This window comes from Colletes gigas, unplaced genomic scaffold (assembly GCF_013123115.1).
Source record: "Colletes gigas isolate AHSC1104 unplaced genomic scaffold, ASM1312311v1 Colletes_gigas_Sc00028, whole genome shotgun sequence".
Taxonomy (NCBI): Eukaryota; Metazoa; Arthropoda; class Insecta; order Hymenoptera; family Colletidae; genus Colletes; species Colletes gigas.
Window position 1 is genome coordinate 1,966,840 of NW_025106657.1, and position 20,595 is coordinate 1,987,434.

General features: G+C 36.9%; 1 protein-coding gene across 3 annotated transcripts in view; it reads right to left on the bottom strand.

Annotated features, from left to right (window-relative positions):
• Positions 1-20,595, bottom strand: part of LOC122401775 (slit homolog 2 protein-like) — a 285,181-nt gene that overhangs the window by 48,253 nt on the left and 216,333 nt on the right. For all 3 annotated transcript variants that reach the window (XM_043404126.1, XM_043404127.1, XM_043404125.1), the window contains one exon: positions 18,445-18,486. The gene's annotated coding sequence lies outside the window, so the exon portion shown is untranslated. The remainder of the gene's footprint in view (positions 1-18,444; positions 18,487-20,595) is intronic.

Genomic DNA, 20,595 nt, shown 5'->3' on the forward strand with positions numbered 1-20,595 from the left:
TTTTTCCATTTTCCCAGGGTCTCGTGCGAGCCTGGTCGTCCTGTTAAACACTTGGCGACCAGAGCCGTGCGAGGCGTCTGTTTTCCCTCAAGGTTTCGCCTGGGCCTCGGACCACCCTGATCCGGGCCCGGCGAGCCTCTTGACTTTTATGACTCTCTTTCGCTAAACTTTTCCTACACTGATTGTGAGTATTTTCCAGTTTCGTTTTTCCGTCTTTCTGTCCTGTCTCTTTTTCTCTACCTTTGCTATTAGGGTAAGAAATTGTATATATTCAGGGGACGTGAGAAGAAAGACCCCCAGTCTATTTTAGACCCGAGTCTGGCTAAGACGTCGCGCGTTTGCGAAGCCAGTGTTATTAACTTTGACCTACGTGTGGCTACACCCCCGACACCCGCGGAAATAAACTCTTTAATAATTGTTGGGGTAGATTGAGGTTTGTCACTTGAACCTCCAGCCCCCTCAGATATGTCTAGTGTCATTGATATTGGGTTTTCTGTTTTTGAATTGTTTATTATTAATCCTAAATACCATTACGGTAAGTGGATGTTAGTTTCCGTGGTCGTGAGAGTCGTCAGAATTGCTTTTGAGGTCGACAATATCGAGTTTTGCATTTCTGAAGTCGTTAAATTTTAGATTCCTTGGTTTAGAAATATAATAACATGCAGCTGAACGTCAAATCCTGTCACTTATATCGAATTAGGAGCATTCAAACGCATTTATTTTCATTGCGTAACAGTTGGAAGGGCGATTAAATCCCCGTTGTAACTGAAATAGAGGCATACCTAGCTCAATGAGACAGCCATTCGTATTCATTGTTGAGGTAAAAGTACGTAGAAATACGCTAATAATAACATTTAGATACTTGTAAACAAGCAAAACGACAGTGGAACATAATAAGACTCAGCTATCAAAGTATCAAATTCTGTCACTTATATCGAATTAGGAGCATTCAAACGCATTTGTTTTCATTACGTAACAGTTGGAAGAACGATTAAATCCCCGTTGTAACTGAAATAGAGGCGTACCTAGCTCAATGAGACAGCCATTCCTAAACATTATTGAGGTAAAAGTACGTAGAAACACGCTAATAATAACATTTAGATACTTGTAAACAAGCAAAAAGACAGTGGAACATAATAAGACTCAGCTATCAAAGTATCAAATGCTGTCACTTATATCGAATTAGGAGCATTCAAACGCATTTGTTTTCATTACGTAACAGTTGGATGAACGATTAAATTCCCGTTGTAACTGAAATAGAGGCGTACCTAGCTCAATGAGACAGCCATTCCTAAACATTATTCAGGTAAAAGTACGTAGAAACACGCTAATAATAACATTTAGATACTTGTAAACAAGCAAAACGACAGTGGAACATAATAAGACTCAGCTATCAAAGTATCAAATGCTGTCACTTATATCGAATTAGGAGCATTCAAACGCATTTGTTTTCATTACGTAACAGTTGGAAGAACGATTAAATCCCCGTTGTAACTGAAATAGAGGCGTACCTAGCTCAATGAGACAGCCATTCCTAAACATTATTCAGGTAAAAGTACGTAGAAACACGCTAATAATAACATTTAGATACTTGTAAACAAGCAAAACGACAGTGGAACATAATAAGACTCAGCTATCAAAGTATCAAATGCTGTCACTTATATCGAATTAGGAGCATTCAAACGCATTTGTTTTCATTACGTAACAGTTGGAAGAACGATTAAATCCCCGTTGTAACTGAAATAGAGGCGTACCTAGCTCAATGAGACAGCCATTCCTAAACATTATTCAGGTAAAAGTACGTAGAAACACGCTAATAATAACATTTGGATACTTGTAAACAAGCAAAACGACAGTGGAACATAATAAGACTCAGCTATCAAAGTATCAAATGCTGTCACTTATATCGAATTAGGAGCATTCAAACGCATTTGTTTTCATTACGTAACAGTTGGAAGAACGATTAAATCCCCGTTGTAACTGAAATAGAGGCGTACCTAGCTCAATGAGACAGCCATTCCTAAACATTATTCAGGTAAAAGTACGTAGAAACACGCTAATAATAACATTTAGATACTTGTAAACAAGCAAAACGACAGTGGAACATAATAAGACTCAGCTATCAAAGTATCAAATGCTGTCACTTATATCGAATTAGGAGCATTCAAACGCATTTGTTTTCATTACGTAACAGTTGGAAGAACGATTAAATCCCCGTTGTAACTGAAATAGAGGCGTACCTAGCTCAATGAGACAGCCATTCCTAAACATTATTGAGGTAAAAGTACGTAGAAACACGCTAATAATAACATTTGGATACTTGTAAACAAGCAAAACGACAGTGGAACATAATAAGACTCAGCTATCAAAGTATCAAATGCTGTCACTTATATCGAATTAGGAGCATTCAAACGCATTTGTTTTCATTACGTAACAGTTGGAAGAACGATTAAATCCCCGTTGTAACTGAAATAGAGGCGTACCTAGCTCAATGAGACAGCCATTCCTAAACATTATTGAGGTAAAAGTACGTAGAAACACGCTAATAATAACATTTAGATACTTGTAAACAAGCAAAAAGACAGTGGAACATAATAAGACTCAGCTATCAAAGTATCAAATACTGTCACTTATATCGAATTAGGAGCATCCGAATGCATTTGTTTTCATTACGTAACAGTTGGAAGAACGATTAAATCCCCGTTGTAACTGAAATAGAGGCGTACCTAGCTCAATGAGACAGCCATTCGTATTCATTGTTGAGATAAAAGTACGTAGAAATACGCTAATAATAACATTTAGATACTTGTAAACGAGTAAAAAGACAGTGAAACATAATAAGACTCAGCGTTCAAAGTATCAAATACTGTCACTTATATCGAATTAGGAGCATCCGAATGCATTTATTTTCATTGCGTAACAGTTGGAAGGGCGATTAAATCCCCGTTGTAACTGAAATAGAGGCGTACCTAGCGCAATGAGACAGCCATTCGTATTCATTGTTGAGGTAAAAGTACGTAGAAATACGCTAATAATAACATTTAGATACTTGTAAACAAGCAAAAAGACAGTGGAACATAATAAGACTCAGCTATCAAAGTATCAAATGCTGTCACTTATATCGAATTAGGAGCATTCAAACGCATTTGTTTTCATTGCGTAACAGTTGGAAGAACGATTAAATCCCCGTTGTAATTAAAATAGTCGTATGTTAATATAGACAACCTAGGTCGCCTTTGATAACGGTGTTTCTGTTTTCAGATTGTTTGATATTAATTCAAATTACCCCCAAAGTTTCGATATTAAGTTTCACATGTCCGGAGTCGTGGCTGTTGGTTTCTCTGCTTGTAAGAGTCGTCGGTATCGAATTTCGTATCTAGGGTGTCGTTGATGTTGTGTTCTATGATCTAGGAACCTCGTATTATCTATTTCGATGACCCTAGATTTTTGGTATGACGTTCAATAATCTTGTGGGTGGTCGGACAAACGTGACCCAAGAGTTGTAGGGGTCGACTTTCACTATCGAGGGTAGTAAGCAGTTTCTGTTTCCCTGGGGTTGCCAGCACGGGGTCCTTTGAACCCGGAGAAGATCTATTTCCGCTCGACTGACCTCGAGATTGCAGGTGTCGAGCATCGTGACCTATATCTTATTACTCCTTATTATAGACACGCAGTTTAAACACCTTTCCTAGTTTTTTACCTCAACAGAAATTACATTATTGCATTACGAACAGTTTCGTGAATTTCAGACTGCTTCAGTGATTTTTTGCGCTGTAGATCACCCAGATCGCGTATATCGAGGTTTACCTTAATTTTCTGAATTCTTTTTATCACGTGACTATGCAATCGTTTAAGGATACGATGCCATAAACATTGAGAACGTTTTCTTTCTCGAAATATTAATCGTCAGTACAAAAACATGCGTTACTTATGAATGTAAAAATAATATTTTTTTAATAAAGTTGATATAAATCTTTTCTTTGGCAATTAATGAATCATTTGCTCCTGAAATACACACGAATTAATTGGAAATTCATACTCCGTTGTTGCATTAATTGATACCGAACTGTAACGGATGCTTTCATTCTGATTCTGTTTACAATTATAGCGTGCATAATGCGATTATATGTTTTGTACCGTTATGAGAAATAACTTAACCGTAAATCGTACGTTAATATTTGCATATATATTTATCAAAACGCAACCTCCGCGGACGTAAAATAATTTAATTTCTTTCCGTTATTCTTGTCGTTCGAAGTATGCTACGAGGCCACGTCTATTTTCATTAATTACTCTCCGTTGGCTTCACGAAAGGGTGGACATTTTGCATATTTTTTTTACGATCGTCTCGATCGCGCAGGTTAAACAAATATTCTTTGTTTGTTCGTGGACGTATCGAATAATATGATATCGATTTATCATGCGTGGAGGGGAGGGGAGCTAGTACGGATTTAGCAATTGGGTCGCAAGAATATTTTCAGGTACCATTTCGATCGCGTCTTTTTTTGTTATCACTGTGGTATTGTGTACGCGCGTCTGAAAGGTGCTTCAGAATGTGCTCTGATTTATTGGACGCCTGTTCTATAGTTGCAATCTCTTTTAATTGGAGAAAGTTTTGATTAGCGGCCACTCGACCTAGTTGTTACAGCGCGAAAATTTCTCGAAATATTTCAAAGCTACTGGCACGATATTTGTTGCCAACACACTGTACGTAAAAGTTCCTTCGAACTTCGAGCGATGTTCAAATGAAAATAAAAGGAGAACAATCAAGAAAAATACTTTTGTACGATTTGAATTTTGGTTACTTGGCGCTGAAAGTTTACTAAAGATTAATTTCGGGTTTACAAGATTCACAATTTTGATAGAGGAGGTTACCATAAACCTTTATTACTCCAGATTTTCTATATATTTATCGATTATTGTATGTAGAGTAGAATTCTATGTATATAGAAAGTGCTATTTCATGTTGCAATTTTCCAGTGTCATTTAAAACCGTCGATCATTTATAGTAGGATTTATGGAAAGCAAAAAGGTATTCCAAGGAAGGAACAATTTCCTCGGTCACGATTTCTTTTTCAATTTTCAATTAAAAATACGTTTTCCATACGCTTGCCTAGTTCCCTTGTTAAGTGCAAAAACTCATTCTGGAAACTTCTTCAATTTCACCTTAAATCTCAATTCTGTTTCCGCGAGGGCTGTCGCAACGATTCGAAATGAAAAAAGGACGTGTACAGAAGCTTTATCGGATATTCCCTTCGTCCGTTGGGAGATCTTAAAACTCGCGCCATGCAATAATCGAACGTACACAGGTCGAATGAAAATGTTCAGTGTGCGTTTCTCGTACCGAGAATAATATATATTGGTACGTTCAACACGTGGCTGCTCTGTTTCGTTACCAAACGCGATTTAAAAAAAGCGGGTTTAAAATTCTATTCAATTGCTCGCAGATCAAATCGATAAGTTCGCAAAATATGATTATAGATGTTTTAAAATCCTGTAGTTGAATAAAATTCAACAACAATAACAGCCTTTTGGATACATATTTAACAATTAAAATAAAACCTCATAATTATTTGACATCCTATCATCAATTAATATTTTTTGTTTAAGGACGAGAACGTGAATGGGATGTTTTTAGAACGTGAATTTTTCTTAAAAAAATAAGACGTAATAATTATTTGAAATCCAATCGTCAATTAATATTTTTTGTTTAAGATTGAAAGCGTGATTAAGGTGATTTTAAAACATGAACTTAAAAAAATAAAACCTAATAATTATTTGATATCCAATGGTCAATTAATATTTTTTGATTTAGGTTGAAAATGGGATTAGGGGGATTCTAAAACGTGAATTTTTCTTAAAAAAATAAGACCTAATAGTTATTTGAAATCCAATCTTCAAGTAACATTTTTTGTTTAAGGATGAGAACGTGATTAGGGTGATTTTGTTAACGTGAAATTTTCTTAAAAAATAAGATCTAATAAGTAATTGAAATCCAATCTTCAAGTAACATTTTTTGTTTATGGATGAGAACGTGATTAAGGTGATTTTAAAACGTGATTTTTCTTAAAAGAAATATTGAAATGTCATAAAATAAGAAGCTGCTTCATATGCACTTTCAAGTATAATTTAATGTACCATGTAAACGTCGTTAAAAATGAATCACCATCCACGAGAAATGTCGTTGCCAAAGCCAGCTTCGCGTTCACAATGTCAACGCTTTCATCCTCTTCGCTCTTTATCAGAGCGGGAGCAGCTTATCAAGGTTGCACGATTGCACTCTTAGAAGTCGGGAACTACCGGGCCGTTCCATTTTCGTGAAAATCTGAAAAATTTCGGACATTTTCCCCGCATTGGAAAAGTTGAATGTATTTCGCTTCGCTGCTTTGCTGTGCTCTTATAATATATATATATACGTGCACGTGTATACGCTTCTAAAGCACCGAATATCGGCCATATAGATCGCTATATTTCTGCCCTTCCTTTTTCTCCATTTTCGTTGTCGGTCTTATTGCAACGAAAAATTGTAACATCGCAGGATCCACAATAATCGTTCCGTAAAATTACAGATCGCGTTCACAGTTTTCTCTGCGAAACAACAACACGGTCAAGCAATTTTTCAGTTTCAGTTTCAGTTTCAGCGTCTAAGGGTTTCGCGAATTTGAGAATTTCCTCCGGAAAATGTACATTTTTTCCAGTAAATTGGTTCGACCAAGTCGTTCCAAGGAAAAACGAGCAAAAATAGTTTCAACGATTATTTCAATAATTCCAACGTGTTTTCTGTTTTTCGCGTGCTCGCGCCTCGTTTCGATTCGCGTGCTCACTAATCGTTGTCATAATGGTAAATCTTAACAAACTAGGCCAGGCATGTCAAAACCATTTGCAGTTTGCTACAATGCTGCGGACCGCGGACGTGAAATTGTTTCAGGACTGTGAGAAATATTTTAAAGGACATTTTTCGAGTCGTGTCGCAAGTAATTGTGTGTACGTTATCAAAGAAAGCAATTAACGTCTACGGAAATAAGCAAGAGGATACCATTTATTTATAAAAAAAAAAGAAATATTTTGTATATCGAGGATACAACATGTCTCGAATCTTTTTCTAAAAACTGAAATTAATTCTCCGACGTAACTGAAATTGATCAAAATTATTCATTGGAATGTAAACAGTCGTTTGAATTGCAAAACTTATAACCCTTGCACGCTCCGTTGAAATAATATCCTCAGCATTATAGCGAGTTTTATTCAAGCAACGATAAACAGACACAAGGAAACCATGATTTGTTGAAAAGAGGTATTCGCTCGAGCGTATTGGACGTAGATCGATGTTGCGTGAATATTTGATGTTACTAATATTATTTCATTCGTATTATGAGCGTGACACGCACCAGCATCCGTCATTTCATTCGATCCGTGCAAATATCGAAATTATTGGCAATACTGATAAGTAGACTGCGGATTTTTATGCAGTTAAAATGTATCCCCATATGAATGTAATATGCAAGAAATATGCAAGAAGTATGCAGGAAATATGGGGGAAATATGCAGGGAATATACAAGCAACGCTCGGACACTATTGACTCCACCGTCGTTTTATTTGTCATAATTTACACTGCAATATATAATAATTGTTTTTTCAAGGTTTTCTACAGTAAAATGGTACCGCTTGTCGGAAAAAATTAATTTATACGCAGAAAATGACCTCTCTACGCCACAAGATGTAATCGGTGCATATTTAAATTTGCTCCAATACCGTGCTGGAACATCTTCTACTCCTTCTGTCGATACCCCGTTTAAAACCTTGACAATTTTTGTTAATGAAGCGTAGCCAGGATTTTTGTTTAAAATGCGGTTAAACTTCTCCTTGATTTTTTCTCCAAAAGTACCACGTATGCTTTTCATATTTTTTACAATCTCTTCGACTATTTCCATTGATGGCTGATAAGGGCATCCTCCGCTTTTCCAATTTTTGTATGCTGACAAGGAGAGTGCTAAAGTGGGCGTTAATATATATCAGATCTTGATGTATATTTTCCTTCTCGAGAATTTCCTTTGCAGTTCTAATTGATGCTGCGTCTTTTTCATTCAACAACTTCATTACCTGTATAAGAAATGGCAGTATCCAAAAATAATATTTTGATCATAAAATTGTTGGTAAATAATGTGAATAACAAAATAAGATTCGATGAAAAATTATAAAGGAGTACCTCTCCAATAATCTCTAAATGCTTTGCATAAAATAGGGCTGCCTCTAACCAAGTCCCCCATCTTGTGATGACTGGCTGTGGTGGAAGTGGAACATTCGGAGCCTTCTCTTTATAAAGTGCTATGCGATGAGGAGCTTTTAGAAATACTTGCTTTACGGCGGATATTAGTGTGTTGACCGTAGAAAAATGGAGCCGTACTTCCTCTAGCAATCGATGTATTCCATGCACCAAGCATGTGACATGTAACATCTTTGGATAGAATATTTTTAAATGCCTGGCAGCCTTTAGCATATATGGAGCTGCATCCGTTACCAGGAGTAAAACTCTTTCATTACAGGCATCTTCCACGTTTGGCCACAACATTCGAATTGCCGAATCGGTAAATCTAGCGATCGCAGCATGATCTGGTTTTTCTATTTGTTTGCAAGCAAGCAAGTGAGGCGTCGCTGCTTCTTCCTCGCACATTTTGCCAACAACTAAATTAGCAATGTAGCGGCCGGCATTGTCCGTAGTTTCGTCTACAGATACCCAGATGTTATGTTCTGCAATATCTTTTCTAATCTCTTGAATACATGCTTCATAAAGACTCTGTAGGTAACCTTTTCTAAGAGTGGATTCGTCGGGTATATTTTGACCTGTATACTTTCTGAGAAAATTTTTCCACGTAACGTTGTCTAGACATCGCCAAGGCATTTTTATGGCTACCATCGCTTTACACAGATCACTATAAAATGGATTCTTGCTTGTCTCTTGGTCACTTGTGCTTGCTCTGGAATCATTATGCCATTGCACATTTCTTCGATGAGTAGCGGTTGCTGCATGTTGAGATAACTGTGACTTCCTATCGCAGTTGATATCCTTATTGCACACTTGACACTTAATAGTACCCCTTTCGAGAATAAAATTTGTATCAGCTACTTCATTTATCCATTTGGTTAACATAAATTGCTTAGCTGTCTTCGCTTTCGGCATTGTACGGGAATGAATGCACACTTCGAACGATCAGCAATCCAAGAACGATGGAATCGAACTAAGCATCCTAATAGACCTCAATACATTTGGCTGCTCTATAACTGACGATACTGTTTACTTTCCTTTGAATACCACTAATCGCGAATACAAACTGTACGAGCAGGCTTATTATGAACTGATTATGCGACAGCTACACCGAATTATCATGAATCATTCATGATTCATGAACCATAATTCGTGAATTGTTGCAAGGAGTACTGATAATAAACTAGAGGCATGTAAAATAAGCAGGAAATATGCAACATATTTAGTCATCTGTCCCTTAGGTAAAATATGCAGAACATATACAATATGAAAAATATGTATCTGCATAAAAATCCGCAGTCTACTGATAAGTGTTTTAAATAAACTCTGAACTAGAATTATCACAGTCTCATTAAATTGTTAACTTTATAATTTGTAACTTAGAGTCTCTCGAAGGGTGCTCATATTCTATAAAAATAGCTGAACAGGCGTAGTTTAAATTATTTCAGAAACATGTAAGTTCGTTACTATTTTACATAAAATTAAACTTAATATGAGGATAGGTGAATTAGTAAAGGAAAGGGTTTCTATTAATCGTTTAAACAAATTAGTAGCCTTGGTGGAGGGAAAGAAATCAAATGATAAGAAGTTTTGTAAATTTCGTAAAATAGCTGAACAGGCATAGTTTAAATTATTTCAGAAACATGTAAGTTGGTTACTATTTTACATAAAATTAAACTTAATATGAGGATAGGTGAATTAGTAAAGGAAAGGGTTTCTATTAATCGTTTAAACAAATTAGTAGCCTTGGTGGGGGAAAGAAATCAAATGATAAGTTGTGTAAATTTCGGTACAAGTTTTCCGAGTAGCGGCAATAGTAATCAGCGAAAATGGATGGGAGTCCCTTTCATCTGCAAAAGCAAGCTTCCCTTCAGCAACGCGTCGACTATAGAAGTCGCGAATGCGTGTCACGAGAAACGAAAGAGAGAATGAAGGCTCCCGTCAGCTTTTCCGTACCACGGAAAAATAGATCGAGTCAAGCAAACTATTCCTGGTTCCAACTAATGGTGCATCTAGCCCAGGACGACAGCTCTGAGAGGATTTCGGATTCAAATGCTAACGAAGAGAAAAGACTTGCAGCGCTGACCGTAATATCACCTGTCGTCTTCGGACAGCGCACCGGTATATTTCGCCTTTTATCTTTTCGTTGTTCATGTATTTCGTTCATGGGATTCGTCGAAAATAGAAATGGCACGTTTCATTTATGCTGTTGTAATAAAAGAATTGGGTTTGGGAAAGAAGACTCGTGGAGCCTTTTTTAATTTAGCAATGTATACAGGGTGTACGGCCACTAGTGGGAAAAATTTTAATGGGGGATTCTAGAGGTCAAAATAAGACGAAAATCAAGAATATCAATTTGTTGATTGAGGCTTCGTTAAAAAGTTATTAAAAAATTTCAAATCATTTGCGGAAAAATTATTTTCGGTTGTGGGGGTCAATTACAATCAATTTTGGTGAATACACGTACCCCTGAAATCCTACCCACTTTCGAGAAAAAAATTCCCGTAGGTACTGACATTTTTAGACGAAATTAAAAAATTTCAAATTATAATAAAAAAATTATATTTAGCTACAGGGGCCAATTATAACCATTTTTGGTAAAAAGACATACCTCGAAACCCTACGCACTTTTGAGAAAAAAATTCTTTACCGAAAAACCTATGTGAGGCTAGAAATGCTTCCTTGGAGAATATGTAGAAATTGTAACAGTATTGAAAAAGTTGTTTCTTGACACCGTAAAGTGAGAAAAATCCTCTAAAACTGGTCCAATTTTCAAACGATCATAAGTCCTACAATAGTGAACGTATCTCATTGAAATTTAGTAATGAACTAGAGCTCACGGGTACCTACAAAAAAGTGCTAAACAACTTTTATGTACAGTGTCAATCGAATTTATTAAAAATGAAAAACAAATATATCCCAGACCTAAATTTTTCGGCGAAAAAAATTTTTTTGAAATCGTTCTAAAAAAATTATTTTCGTTTGTGGGGGTCAATTACAATCATTTTTGGTCAATACACATATCTTCGAAATCCTACGCACTTTCGAGAAAAAAATTCCTCACCGAAAATATACTATGTGGCCGGAAAGGTTTCTATAACTTTATAACGTAGCCTCAATCAACAAATTACTATCCCTGATTTTCGTCGTATTTTGACCTCTAGAACTGCCCTTTAAAATTTTTCCCAGGTGTGACTGAACACCCTGTATAATCTTGGAAATGCAATCAAGGCAGTAGCCATCTTCAGAAAAACCAATCAGACCAGACAGAAATGAATATTTAATTAAGGTGAAGGCCAAAAAAGAAATAGATGTTTTTCAAAACTTGATAGAAAATTATAAGCCAAGAGATTGGACGTTTTTGTCGGTGGAATAGAATTAAACTTGCGATTGTAAGGCGTGGGAAAATTTTGGTATGATTTCCCTATGTCACTGTCCCCGCTTCGGAATGCGAATCAGAACCCAAGTTATCTTCCTTCCTGGTCGGGCGTCCAATTCGGAATCTGAAAATTTTTCTTCTCGGTCAATATCTGAGCTTGCACCCGCCATTGTCAATTAGGATTTCGAAGTCGTGATCCGAGAACTTTCTTGTTCGATCAAAATGCGAACTAGAAACTCCACGCTTTTTCTTTTTGGTCTGAAACCAAGCTATTCTGTAAATTTTCCTTTTCTTACGAACGTGTGCAGAGAGACTAGAATTCTTGTTCCTGGATTTTAGGGTAAAAAGGTAAACTGCTGAACTCGTGATACAAAAAGAAAATAAATGCAACACACCAAGCGTGAAGGATATAAAAACGTGAGAAATTTGGAACTGCTGATTTTAATCTTCCTTTTTTTAACACTAGAACTACTTACAGTGTATTTATTTGTATCGGAGAAATTTGTAATGCAATGGAAATAAGTGTTTATTTTAAGTGTAAATTTTCAGAAATTCAATCGAGTGAATTTTGTACAAGTTTTATTAACACTATAACTACCAAACCAGTCAAAATGACCCATTCGTCATTTCTAATAAAACTTGTAAAAAATTTACTCGACTGAATTTTTGAAAATTTTTGGTAATTTTCTATAAGAGAATATATAAACACTTATTTCCATTGCATTATATATTTTTTCGGGTATGTATCGTTTCAATTTCTTTGGTACAAATAAACACACTACATATAATGGTGGGTAGTTCTAGTGTTAAAAATCATGAATGAAACATTTTGACTGCTTTGGTAGTTCCAGCGTTAATCGAACATCTCGAAACCGTTTGTATTCCAAGTTGACGTACGGGAAAAAGATCGAAATGACTTTTTGTTACGTGGATATTTTTATGAAACGACTATTTTCCGTTCATGGAGGGAAAATGGCTCACTGCGCGTCGGGTCTGAAGATAGAATCCTTAGTGTCTCGGTGGTTCGAGTTTATAGAGAGGTCAATTTAGATGTTAATGCGAGGAAAAGAAATGAAGAAGACGCGTTGGTTTTTAGGGCACTTTCCTCGTGCGAACCGACACTTGCGCTAGACGTTCCCATTACCTCGGAATGCGTCGTTCTATTAGACGTACGTATAGACTGCCTTCCGGGTTCACGGATCGATGAAACAATTCGTAATTGAACTCGTTGTTCATGCCTCTCAAGAATTCGCCCACGAACCGTACAAAAGCGAACGGTACACATCGGGAAGAACAAGCGAACGTATGTAAATTGATAATTGCGGGCCTGGACGTAGGAGTTTCAATTCCTAATTCAGTTTCGTGCCCTGAATATGGTATTCATTAGAGCAGTTATAACGACTGAGGGACTTAATGAACGACGCAGGAACCGAACTGAATATCAGTGATTAGAACTGCCAGGGGATCCGGTGCGCGCATTATGAATGCATTAAACCTCGAAACCCTGTGGAGAAGTTTTACCCGATCAATCAAACGATTTTGCGAAATAATATCGCGCATATTGGTCAGCATGGTTGGTCAAAGTTATAATGGTATGTGGATGGGAACGAACAGAATGCAATTTGGTCGTTGAACCGAGCAATGGAAATGTTATCGTTATGCACAATCAATGAGATAAGTGATTTTTGTAAAATTAATTTGATATATTTACGATATAAAGTATGTACGTCTAAAAATATGGATTTAAAACGTTTTAATATTTAACAAGTTATATTAATTCAAATTGTATTAATATCATTGTTTCACTACTCAGTAAGAATAGTGCAAACATAGTTAATTTGTATATTTTTCCTTCAGTTCCTCGGTAAGAGTTACGTAATTTATTCGAGACACGATTGCGTCCCCAGAGTTAAAATTCTAAGGGCGCAGTCGTGTCATCAGTAATAAAATCCTCTTTAGAAACCATTCCTTTTAACTGTTAATTCATACAGTATTAAAGTAGAGTTTTGGTTCGTTACGCGTGATTTTGGAAAGAAATTATCGAACGTTAAAAGCTTTTAAAAAGAAAGATAGTCATAGACCAAGGCATAATGCAGTGTTCGTTTCAAAATCTTTGAACGCAGCCGTAATTAAAAAAATCTTGAAAAATGGAGTTAACAAACGAGACCACTTACTGATCCAAACGACTACTCTGGGATCATCGATCTTTAGAACGTTCTCTTTCGGTTCTCTTCCATCGCGAAAGGGATCGATAGGGAAGCTAGGGGTCGGATAAGAAGAGGAAGTCCCCAAAGCTTAATTAAAAAAATCTTTTTGAGAAATGGAGTTAACAAAAGAGATCACTGATCCAAATGACTACTTTGGGATTATCTATCGAAGAACGTTCTCTTTCGGTTCTCTTCCATCGCGGTAAGGATCGATAGGGAAGCTAGGAGTCGGATAAGGAGAGGAAGTCCCCAAAGTTTAATTAAAAAAATCTTTTTGAAAAATGGAGTTAACAAAAGAGATCACTGATCCAAACGACTACTCTGGGATCATCGATCTTTAGAACGTTCTCTTTCGGTTCTCTTCCATCGCGAAAGGGATCGATAGGGACGCTAGGGGTTGGATAAGAGAGGAAGTCCCCAAAGCTTAATTAAAAAAATCTTTTTGAGAAATGGAGTTAACAAAAGAGATCACTGATCCAAACGACTACTCTGGGATCATCGATCTTTAGAACGTTCTCTTTTTTTGTTCTCTTCCATCGCGGAAGGGATCGATAGGGAAGCTAGGGGTTGGATAAGAGAGGAAGTCCCCAAAGCTTAATTAAAAAAATCTTTTTGAGAAATGGAGTTAACAAAAGAGATCACTGATCCAAATGACTACTTTGGGATTATCTATCGAAGAACGTTCTCTTTTAGTTCTCTTCCATCGTGGTAGTTATCGATAGGGAAGCTTGGGGTCGGATAACACGTAGGAAGTCACCAAAGCTTAATTAAAAAAATCTTTTTGAAAAATGGAGTCAACGAAAGAGACCACTTTCTGATCCAAATGAATACCCTGAAGAACGTTCTCTTCTATCGCGGAAGGGATCGATAGGGAAGCTCGGGGTTGGATATCACGAAGTCCCCAAAGTTCATCCGACGTCACCGAGTTTCGTGACTCGCGAAGAAAAAGGAGGAAAAAAGGGGGAGGAAAGAATTAGCTCCGTGACTGTTAAGTGCGTCGTTGGCACGCCGTGGCGCCGGAAGCTCGAGCCTCGAAAGAATACCGAAGGCTATGAGAACACCGGAGGTTGGATAGTCCATTAAGTGCTCCACCCGTGGCGAGCTGACTCGGCTACGCGGCTCTCTATCCGGGCAAGGTAATTTTATATTCTCCCCTTGGCCTCGTAGCGGCGGTTCTTCCACGATGTGACTTCACCTGTTGGTTGCACGGTGTTCGCTTCGCCGTTCCAGCACGGTCTGCGTAATATTGATCGCCGACCCACACGACACGCCAAGTTCCTGGCCGTCCTGCAAGACCTTCTGGCCGCGTATAACGCGACACGGCCACGGAATCCTGATCGTGATCGCTCGAATCCATCCCGGATTACCCGGAGGGGATTTTGGACGAAGGAACGTCACGGGTCGAGAGTTCCAGGAGGCGCGTAGCAGTCGATGAACGAAATTTTCGCTCAGAAGAAAGCCAGGTCGAATCTACTCACGCGTTTTTGCCCTCTCGACGCTCTCAGGTGAAACGGTGGAATCGTATCCTCGACGTTGTTCCACGTTTCGCGCGGGGATCGTCGTTGGGTTCCAGGATATTCGTTTATCCGACAGAATTGAGGAGAATTCTGTTTATTCGAACCCGGCAGAGAGACGATTTCTAGTCTTGGTTACTGATCACATAAGTTCGTGACCTTCGACTTTTGGCGATTCATTTTATAAAAATACCAAGACAAAAGGGGCCTTTCTACCTTTTGGGATTAAAAAAATCGAATTTCTTTTTGCGTCTTCCTTTAGTATGTAATCTGAAATTAAATTGAAATTCGGAAAACTAACGAAGTTATAGTCTGCTGAAATGTACCACGCTCAGGTGTAAAAACTGGACGTAGAATTTTGAAGCTGTTTTTTTCGAAACTACATTTTTCAACACTGCGTAGACAATAGCATGAAAACTATTCAAGATATCAACATCAAATTTATACAGTATCTTTAGAACTAGTCTCTCTATAATATGAACTAAGATAACTGCGATATATGCAATACATTTTTTTTTATTAGCAAAAAGCACCCGAATATATGAAAATATTCAGTACCTTTTCGTAAAATAATTATCATTGTGCCACTTTTCCTTTTTTTGAAAATATCTTTGTTCATGAATAACCAAACTTATCTATATTACGACTATATGTTTGGATTTTGGATAACTTGTCCGCAAAATATCATCTACGTGGTCCAGTGCTGCAAAAACTGCGTAATCAATAGATATTATGCGTGGCAAAAATTCGTAAATATAGTTAAATATATAACAAATATATCCACAAACCCCGGAATTAATCGCACTTTAATAGCCAGTAAAAAAAAATCACAAGGAAACATCTTTTTTTCTCACCTACAAGGTGGAATGGCTCCTTAAAACAAGTTTGATTCGACTGAAAACAATTAAACTCATGTTTTATGCATTAACTGGGTCATCGTTAAAAGTGGCAAAACTTCTCCTTTAAAATGATTTTTCTTTTATGTAGATCCGACTTTCCGTTTTGAAGATATAGTAGTTTATGTAGAGGGGTAATTTTCTCGCTCGTGACGGAGTGACTAAGTGACCCAGTAACATAGTTTACTATTTACTATGAGGTCAATGACCTCGCGACGTAAGTAATGAAAAGTAAATAAACGCTTCGAACTCTCATATCTTCGAAACTAACCACTCAATCGACTTGAAACAAATTTCATTTTAAAGGACTCTTCATCCTCTACTCAACGAGTATACCAACTATTAATATTTATACTATCTTTGATGTTGTAGCAAAGGTTATAGGATTAGACAACGAACGACACATGTATTTCAGGTTACTTTATTATATCTCGGAAAAAAACCACGTTGCACACATAGTACCACCATACTAAAAACAAAAAAAAAAGACGGCGCGCACGCCTGCCAACGAGGTAGAAGAAAAACCTCTAATAGGTGCATGTTTGACAACATAAGAATGAGAAACATTTCCAACAGATGTTTATTTTGAAATTTGGTTATTACATAACTCCCAGTTAGATTTTATTTAATTTCAAAAGTAAAGAAAATGTTGCTTACGTGTTGCATATTACGTTAAATTTAGGCTTTACTAAATATTATTAAACTGACAAAGAAATCATAATATAGAAAGTTAAAAAAAAAATCAATGTTTATCCGTTTATCACAAAACTCGACACCAACTTTTGGGACGACCATATATGTATTCATAATCTTTAAAGGTACGAAATTATTTCCAATTTAAGAATTCGATTTTTCTGATTAACATGAGCATGATTAGTTTATTTATGGTTTCAACAATCTTTTAAGTAGGTACTGTCTGAAGGTATTTGGTAATTATGTGGTGAAATATGAAGAAACTGATGAAGTTGAGTTAGCATAGTTAAATAAATTACTAAGATCCTTACCTTAATAATTTACTACGAAATTTTTGTGCCCTAAACTTTTAAAGTACGTAACAGCAAATAGAGCATCACCTGTCTAGTTTCTCCAGTGTTAATTACTTTACGAGGTGTTTTCTTGAAACAAAAGGCAATTTTAACTCAGTCCGTACAATTGCGTGATTGTAGCCGTTGCGAACATTCAAATTTATGCATTACAGAGCGTAAGTAATTACTTCTGTGCCGGAACGTACTATCGAGTAACGGAATGTCATCGTCGATTGTTAAATTAAATTTTCTTGCATGGCCAAATTGCATCAATAACGCGCGCCACTTTAATTAATATAAAATCCAACTCGGTTGTTCTCGAGCAGAACGGCACCTGATATTTTATTTACTAATTAATGGTACCGTTACCCGACTCCCAACCATTTGTTTTTCTACTTTTAATTATGTTGCCCACAACGATTCTACTTTTACGCTCGCTATTTTGTTTGCTGAATGGTACCGGTTTCCTGTCTCGTACTTGTTTGACGTTTCTTTTTAATCGACTTACCGACAATTACATTTTCACGCGAAATTATTCGACCATCGAGCGAGTAACGTATTTTCACGGTGAAATCGCATCGATGAGATATTAATAAATACTGAAACGGATAATTCGAAAATCGAATTTCGATTCGTTAGCGATTGATAGCAGCATAGAGGAACGGCCGCGTACGTCTGTCGATTGATCGACGATTGTGCGATGTATGGGACTTGCGCAACTTCATTAGCGGAAATACAGGTGTTCCTGGATATGCTCTCATAAACGACGAGTACCATTACAAATCACACGTATCACGGAGCGTTCGAAGTGCCACGACTTAATTAACACTGCCGTGGATAGGATCGTCCTTCATTTGTCCCGATTTTGAGAGACGTACTTAAACCGAAATTAATATCGACAGTCCCACTTTAGGCAGCTCGAATCGCGTAGAGGTATTAAGAACGTAAATTACAATAGAACCAATGTAATCCGAACATACTGAAGCACACGCTGTACCTTCGATACTGAATATTCATTTTGCAATATTCACATTGATAAACTACGAACTTTCTTACGGTTTCAGCGTGTTTTAATGTACTTGTTATGTCATATTTCTGTTTTGTTTCAAATTCAAGCATTTTAAGAGCAGGTGAAAAATAAATAAAAAGACAGACTTACCCCACCCCTTCCAAGAATCAGTCTTTCCGATAGTAGGCTTCCCTAAAATCAAGAATTCGGTTAGTTGACTTTCTGCTGGCAATTTATCAAAGTGTAGAGCGTCTATTATCCGTATCAATAGAGAAACGAGACAATTCTCAAATATAACTTTTATTTATTTAAAATTGAACATTCTACATTTTTGCATAAAAAATAAATAAGTTATGTAACACTAGTAGAGGGTTGATGAGGGTTAAAAAGAGTTAGAAAACCGTTTTGATTACGAAACTCGTACAATATACAGTTACGAACAAAATTAAGTGGACAGGTACAGGAAATAAATATAAATGAAATTTAACTTCTGAACGGCTTGAAGGATTTTATTGTTTCAAAAACCAAACAACGGGTATTTCAATGGAGAATACGTAGCAATTCTAAAAATATTGAAAAAGTTGTTCGTTGACCCCGTAAATTTAGAAAAACTCCATAAAAATGGTCCAGTTTCCAAACAGCCATAACTCCTACAATAGTGACTATATTTCAATGCAACTTTTTTCTGAAGTAGAGCTCATGGGTACCTACAAAAAACTTTCCTGTAGACCGTCAAACAAAATCACTAAAAATAAAAAACGACTGTTTAAAAAAAATCGACAAGGGGTAGGTGCCTAAATTTTTCGGCGAAATTGAAAAATTTCAAATCATTCTGAAAAAATTATTTTCGGTTGCAGTAATCAATTACAATCATTTTTGGTGAACAGATATACTCCTGAAATCTTAACCACTTTCGAGAAAAAAATTCAAGTAGGTGTGAAATTTTTCGCCAAATTAAAAAATTTCAAATCGTTCTAAAAAAAATTATTTTTAGTTGCAGGTGTGAATTACAATCATTTTTGGTCGATATACATACCCTTGAAATTCTATGCAGTTTCGAGTAAAAAATTCAGAAAGGTGGACAAAATTTTCTACAAAATGGAATAATTTCAAATTGTTCTGGGAAAATTATTTTCGTTTGCGGGGGTCAATTGCAATCGTTTTGGGTCAATAGACATCCCCCCGAAATCCTACGCTATTTCGAGAAAAAAATTCTTTACCGAAAATATACTGTGTGGCCGGAAATGTTCCTATAATTTTTTAACGAAGCTTCAATCAACAAATTAGTATCCTTGATTTTCGTCTTATTTTGGCCTCTAGAATCTCTCATTAAAATTTTGCCCAGGGTTAGCCGAACGCTCCGTATAATGTAGAAAACTCAAGTATACAATAGTTATAGTGAAAGGGGTTTGCTCGTCCCCACTGTATCTACATGTGTGATATGTAAATATATATTGAGTTATGTGTGAAATGCAAGTGGCATTATTTAATCCCGCAACATATAGTACTTTGATTAAATTCAATTCGTACCTATTTTCCCTGTCTATCCACTTAATTTTGTCCGCAACTATGATTTCTAAAAATCGTTTTAAAACGCAGTTTCGTCATTTGGCACCTAAAATTATTCTATAAGAGGATCGTCGTTAGTAGTCTCTATTTATTGATAATAATCGATGATAAACGCGTGATATCGCGGGGGAAAAAGATGTAATAATACCGTTGTCGCAATTACTTTTTTCACGCTCGAGTTACTTTCCCGCCGACGTTTCTTGCGGCTGGCCGGAGTTTAATTGAAAATCGCAAATAATATGCTCGCGGACGATTCCGTGGCGGTGGGCTGGCGCAAAAACGTCGAACGAATCCACGTTGAACGGGTGGCGGGTGGCAGCGCCGTTACACTAAATTTCCGGTGTTACGCAGCAGCCGTGTTTTGCGGTAATTATTTATACAGATACCCCCAGGCGTCGTATAAAATGCAGGATCCCGGGTAAGTTACGGGAGAAAGCGATACGGTATAAATGTTCGCGGGATTTATACGAGTCATTATCTCGCCTAATTCATTCAGCAGTATACATTTTCCCCAGCAGGGGCGAGTTACACGGTTGAGAAAGGAAACGAATGCTCCGCGTATTGTTTGATACACCCGTCTAAGCTATTCCCCGCGCCTTAATTCAGACCCGACACGGAACCACGCCACCGATCAAAAGTTTACTATACTCCCTGTACGTTCTGGACAATGGGGAGGAGGCTTTTGCTATTTCCTGTTGGAGCGTTCGAGTAATTACGACAGGTTCCATTCAA